Here is a 6726-nt window from a genome sequence, read left to right as displayed (position 1 = left end):
AAAAAACGAATTATTTTTACCCCTGAAACAAGCGGACAAGGCCGGACTAAATTTGTGAAACTTTTGACGATCCAATTTCTGTGTAGTACGGAACACAAGTATTAGCATATATCGAATGTTACAAGCTACAACATGAGTAATGGCAGGCCATCTAGTTATTATCAAGTTCGATAAAAAAGGTCACGGACAAATTCGCTTTTTTAGAGATCGACCACGAGTTTTGTTCATTGCAGTGGTCTTCAGACAGAAGTTTTAATCCAAAAGGCTACATTTGCCAGCACAATCCAAGTCAGACGAGGCGTGTCGGTTAGCCGACTTACTTTCCTTTGCCATATACCGAATACTTTATTTGAGATATTTTTGCGCATTTCATAAAGCACCCGGGGCAGTAGATACGTTTAAAAATGATGTTCAATATCTTATTGAGAGGCTGCCCCGTTTACAAACTGGTACGTTCCACGAGAGGTCTTAGTGAAAGCAAATACCTTAATACCGCAACAGACCCGTGCATGTTAAGCATTCAAATCAGAGACGGAAACAGCATCATGACTGGGAGAGAACGAAAAAGGGGGTCCTTGAAGTGCACAACAACGACACAATCAATTTTTTGTCTTGGAACCTTAACTCGAGAACGCCTGAACGCAATGTCACCAGATTTTCGCAGATGCTTGTTGAATAGTTTATCCTAAAAATTGTTAAGATTTTGAGAGTCGAATCACCACTGCTCGAATAGACGGCACCGTAAGACTGCACTTGATAAACGTAGATTCGACAGGGTGAAAAAAACTAAACAAGGCGCTTTCAACAACCTTGGACATAATTTGTAGCCAGTTATTCTGAAGGATAATTAGTCGTTGATATCGCGACAATAGACCCCTCCCGCTATGACTTAAAATGTTTATGCTGGTTCAATTCACCCAATGTCTTTACACTTTCACTGAAAAGTCCATAACAGTTCATAACCAATAATTTTCTTGATCAAAAAAAAAAAATCATGAAAATAGCTTTCAAGTGATGTATAACACTAGGGTAAAAATACACAACAGACGTCAAAACTCACTTTAGAAAATATGTGGTCTCAAAGGCAGAAAGCTCAGGTTCCTGACCACTGGCGTACCATGACACGTCAAAGTTTACTGTAGTGAATACCGATCCTAGCATATACACTGAGCTACACAGAATTTGAATGCCCCCTTGTCCTTCATTTGCCCCTGTACCTCATTTACAAGGCAAGAAAGCAAATTCACAAAGGACGTCACGGCGATACTGTGACTTTGTAGTATGCATTTCTTTCTTTGATACAGTGTAGGGGTTACTCTGGGTGGCTGTTCCGCCATTGTTCCGCTTGATAACAGCTGATTGCAAGCGAAAAATGGGGCAGAGCATGCGATGGTAACTTTATTGACCATACAGCTGTCATGGCGTGGTTCGGGTGTTGCTTTCCCTATGTAAGAGTGTGTGAAGCTCACGCTGTCTGCCGAGTGGGTCAGAAACTTGAATCACTTGCCGACAACAAAACAACATGTTCTCAGGTGTACCGGCTAGATCACAGCAAAAAAGTGCGAAAAATAGGGCCATTACATTTAAATTCTTGTCAGCGCGAAAGTGTGTTGTGTTGTGTTGACATCGATTATAAGTCTCCTTGACGTCCCTAAACCGCAAAGGTGCGAGATATTGGGTTTTTGCGATGACGTCTTGCACATTGTACACTCTGCAGATGTTTGGTGCTGATTACATTCAACGTTGTAACTTCGATATTTTATAACATGCGCAGTATGCGTACGTATTCTTCTAAAACACCACTACATTATCGGTTGAATTGCGTTCTTTGTAAAATTGCAATTTAAATTCCTCCTAGGTGGTGTATGGAATTACTCACCAGAGTTGCGACTTGAACAAGGAACCACCCTCTATGACTCGGTTGTAAGCAACGACCGCAAAGAAATGATGACATTTTCAGATTTTCCCTATCCGAAAGAAAACCCGCCATTTATGCCTCACCCTATGGTACTTCGTCATATCCAAAACTAAGCGGAACATTTCAACCTTGAAAAGCACATGCGGTTCAACGCAGACGTAATCGACGTACAGCGCAACAACGCTGGCAAGTATTGGAAGTTACAGATCAAGGACAAGGATGACAAGCTTTCAACCGAAGAGTTTAATTACGTAATGATTTGCACAAGCGCTTTCAACAAGGCGTTTACTCCTTCATATCAAGGGATGGAAACCTTCAAGGGGACACAAATTCATGCAAATGAGTACCGAGAACCCAGTAAATTCAGAGGGAAAGAAGTTCTAATCGTGGTAAGCCTAACGAATCATTTTTTCCAATGAGTATTTTTTCTAATACACGTATACACGTAAAATAATTACACTCAGAAGTCATCCTCATAGACCAATACAAATCAGCACTGTCGTGAAACAGGACCGAAAGAGAGGGGGGAAATAATTTCAAGATTAACTACACATGTTTTGGTTCCTGACGAATACTTCTAATATTCATTTCATTGTTTTTCTTTCACAAGATGGCTCTCACTCAGCCTGTGAAATTTCATCGGAAATTGCAGGAAATGGCGCTGAGGTAAATGTTAAAATCTAGTAAAGACGAATTTCACAATTTAATGAATCACAAGGTTTATGTTTTTGCACATTAAAATGACAATCATATATAAGGGAATATATAGAAATACAAAAACAATCAATTAAGTACTTGCCATATGTGACGAGGAAAGTAACAGTATATATTAATGTCAACTGTAACGAAGTGTGCTTTATTGGCTATCTGAGTCAACGCTATCTAGAAGTATAGGGAGGTACACTGCACTATTTTGGTGGCTATGTAATGTTTTGACATTCATGCAAGTACACTTTGTCATTTCCATTTGATGTTGTCTCGTGAAAAATCATCATTTGTTCATGGTCACTTTGTATTGTGATACAATCTGCAATTTTTTTTCCATGCGAACATTAAGCGACAAATTTTATCCATGAAATTGCATGCACTCAGTGCAAAGATCGGTCTGAGAGCGAGATATCGGCTATTATATTATAGTAGTATATTGATGGTGTAAGTCAAGCTATCTGATTGGTCGAGACGTGAAAGACTGTGGTATATTGGTGATATGGCACAAGACCACAAGACGAAATTAGTTCGGAAAAAAATAGTCCAGACCTTGAAGTTTTGATACCTGCATGGATGCTTGTTTAGTTTGAACTTTAATGTCAAGAATTTTTGTGAATAATGGCTGAAGCATTCGGTGGTAATATGAGGAGTTCTAGGGGACCATAGAAATCATAACAATAAGCCTGAATTTTATCATAACACCACTGAGGGCGCTATTTTCATCGCTATCTCAAAATTTCCGTGGACTTGCCCACACGAAAAATTCATCAGTAATCAAGCTGACATTGACCTAACACCTGTTCAGAGGATTCGTGCTGAAGAATATTTTAAAAATAGGAAAATCGAGCTCAACGCTACTGTGGTGGCCTATTGGAAATTAGTTAGTGGTCTTGTGCCATATACCACCAGTGACATACCACAGTTGGCATCGAGCTCAACGCTACTGTGGTGGCCTATTGGAAATTAGTTAGTGGTCTTGTGCCATATACCACCAGTGACATACCACAGTTGGCATCTGTCCAAGTGGCCCTGAGTGTGAATTTCCTTTCTAAAATACAAAAAAAGGGAAAAAAAGCTTTGTTTCAAAGTATATTGCAGATTTATGTACTAAATTACTAAACAAAAATAACAACAGTAGATTTGCGTCCATTTTGAAAAATAGCACATGTGATTTTTTACGTGTTGCTAGGAATGTCGTCTGCAACGGGCCGGGGAATCCTCTGTAGTCGAAACCAGTGCGCGATCGTCTGCCACAAACATAAACAATGGTTCCGTGAAGAGTGTCAAGGTCGTTCCCGTTGAATCTGGTAGTATCCAAGAACTATCTGAAGCAGATCTTCTGAATGAGACACAGGAATTTTCACCACCAAAACAAAAATGGTTCGCGATCTGCAGTGAAAAAGAAATCATTGAAGACATCGAGAATTTGAAAGATGAAAAAAATACGAAGCGGCAGACTCTTTGGGGAGTCAAGATTTTGAAAGGTGAGTTACTTTGTAGCTTGCCGTGAATGAGTACACATCGTGCTGTAAGTGGTCTGAGAAAACAACAATAACACTGACTGAAGGAAAATAACGCGCTTTTTTCATTTTTTTTTTCTAGAATGGCTAGAAAGTATTGGTAAAAATCCAGATTTTGAAACTCTTCCAGTGCATCGACCTGAAGGACATGTTACGCTGTAATTAAAATGAGGAGCCAAGATATAAAGCAGTACGGTCGGTCAAGCCAAAGCGGAATTCGAGCAGCCGTAAATAGACATCTCAACTCACCCCAATTACACAAAAATGTCAACGCAATACAGGACAGAGAATTCAACTCATCAAATAACTTGTACAGAGAACTTTTAAAAAACAGCTGGAATCCACGGGATTAGATCGCGGTGAACATAAAGTGCCGATATGCAAGGCGGACTTGCAAAAAGTTGCATCAAGCGGTGTACTCTGTAGCACTACCCCTACGAGTCTTTTAAGGAAAGTGTGGTCCGATCTTACATTTCACTTTGGGTGACGTAGTCGCGAGGGATTACGGAATGTAACGAAAGAATCATTTCGAGTCAAAGCCCATGTATTCGGTAAGAAATTCGTTGAATACGTGGTTCAGGAAAAAAACAAAAAAATCACCCCTACGATGATTATGCGTCCCAAGCTAAAATGTACGCCACCGACGATGAGCGATGCCCGGTAAAATCCTTTGAACTGTATTTGAATAAGTTACATCCTGGTAGCAATTGCTTGTTTCAGCGACCGAAAATTAATTTCCTCTCGGATGACCCAGTCTGGTTTTCTAATGTCCACGTTGGGGTATACAATGCAAGATCCGACGTACATGAATATTCCGCATCGATTAAGGGTCATTAGCATAGAATGTTCATACCGAAACAATGCTCATTAATGTAATCTGCATATTTGAATATCATTATACCTCGCATCTTGCACTAATAGCGTTGGGGTCAATAAATTGGGCGATATGATAAAAGAAATTTCAAAGGCGGCAGCGTTGTCCCGTACCTGTACAAATCATTGTCTAAGAGCGACGGCATGCACAGTTTTAGACTCAGCGGGAATAGAGACGCGGCGCATCATGTATGTATCCTGTTATAAAAACGAGGCAAGTGTAAGGTCATACACAAATAAACTTACCACTGAACAAAGTCGAAACATGTCTGGGATTCTTTCCGAAAGCACTGGGTACAACGAACAGACGCTGCACACAGCCCAGGCAGATGATGATTGCCAACAACAAACCACGTGTTCTTCTGTCGAGTCAAATTCTGATGCGTGTCGTACTCCAACCATTTCAAGGAACATGATGAATCAAACTTCAGGTTTGTTTCAAATCTGCACATTCAATGGTCCGATAAACATTCAATTCGTCAACAAAAATGACTGAACTCCGTTTGGAATTCGAGCGAAATATCCCGCTCTCGGTGGCGTGCGCGTGCATTGTAACGTCTGTGTCAGGTCGAGGTACCAGGGTCAGATTGCTCGTTCGGGGTTCAAAAGTTGACACTGGTATTGTTATGTAAATGTTTCTATTATTAGCTTTCACTAACCTACGTACAAGTAGGGTACTGTTGATACTTATGTGTTGAAATAAAACTACTCTTTTGAAAATCCATTTCTTTGCGTTGCGTGACATTTTTACTTCACGGGTACCGGGCAATGATAAACATAAACATAAAGATATTCATGTTATGGGGCCCTCTAGATACGCAAAATTCACGTTAGCTCATGATCAAAGAAATGTCACTTTAAAACGTGTTATGCAAAATTTCAATTTACTGGTATAATAAGCTTATAATAGCAATAAAACACCCCCAGGGATGGTATACCACACGAGTTTGACCAGTTCAACTCCATATAGCCTACTCACTACAAGTACGGCCCATTCATTGTACCTTACTGGTATCGTCTGGAAGGTCCAGGAGCGTGGCCTGGAGCGACGGATAGAATATTGAATGCAACAGAAAATACGACCTACGCTTTCAAAGGATACCCTTCTGTGAGCGAGGGGAAATAAACCTTTATTCTAAGACATACATTAGGGATTTTATGTCACGTGACATTCGTGTTGAACGTACGCGTTCGATGCAGGTCTAGCCCGGAGGTCTAGTCCGAACTTTCGTGTTAATTCTTAAATAGACCAAATAATCAGAGAAAATGAAACTGTAGTGTTGAAGATTATTATTTTAGCTTCATTTTGGGAAATTTTCACTTTTATACTACGATAAATGGCAAAGCAGCACGACTACAAACTCACGCGTACCGGCGATTTTGGCGTCCATTATGAACGTTGTGCCCTGATCTCAAATGTTCCGCGAAGGAGATCGAATATATACCTCTTTGATAAGCTCTCCGCATGACTTATTCCGATCGCATCACTATTTTTTAGGGTTGGTACAAAACTAGAGATCATGGGCTTCATTTTGAGGGGGCGAACATTAAAATCAGCCGAGAAAAACTCAATTTGTGATCAAACTTTGTGTTTCGTTTGTATTTTTTTGAAAGAAAATCTTGATTTTCTTAAACGTTCGGCCCCAAAATTAATTTTATGATAAATATTAATTGTAATTCTGCAATAATTACGAGTCTGACGATGCG

The 6726-nt window shown here is 40.0% G+C and overlaps 1 long non-coding RNA gene across 1 annotated transcript; it reads right to left on the bottom strand.

The window, feature by feature from the left end:
- Window positions 1–2747: 2747 nt before the first annotated feature.
- LOC139127387 (uncharacterized) lies at window positions 2748–5681 on the bottom strand. The gene is made up of 2 exons (XR_011550991.1): window positions 5266–5681; window positions 2748–4015 (listed from the first exon to the last, which is right to left on the bottom strand). It is a non-coding gene; the product is annotated as an uncharacterized lncRNA (long non-coding RNA).
- Between the last annotated feature and the right edge of the window lie 1045 nt (window positions 5682–6726).

This window comes from Ptychodera flava, unplaced genomic scaffold (genome assembly GCF_041260155.1).
Source record: "Ptychodera flava strain L36383 unplaced genomic scaffold, AS_Pfla_20210202 Scaffold_31__1_contigs__length_3010019_pilon, whole genome shotgun sequence".
Taxonomy (NCBI): domain Eukaryota; kingdom Metazoa; phylum Hemichordata; class Enteropneusta; family Ptychoderidae; genus Ptychodera; species Ptychodera flava.
Note: the sequence above shows the minus strand (reverse complement) of the source record. Positions and strands in the feature narration are given on the sequence as shown.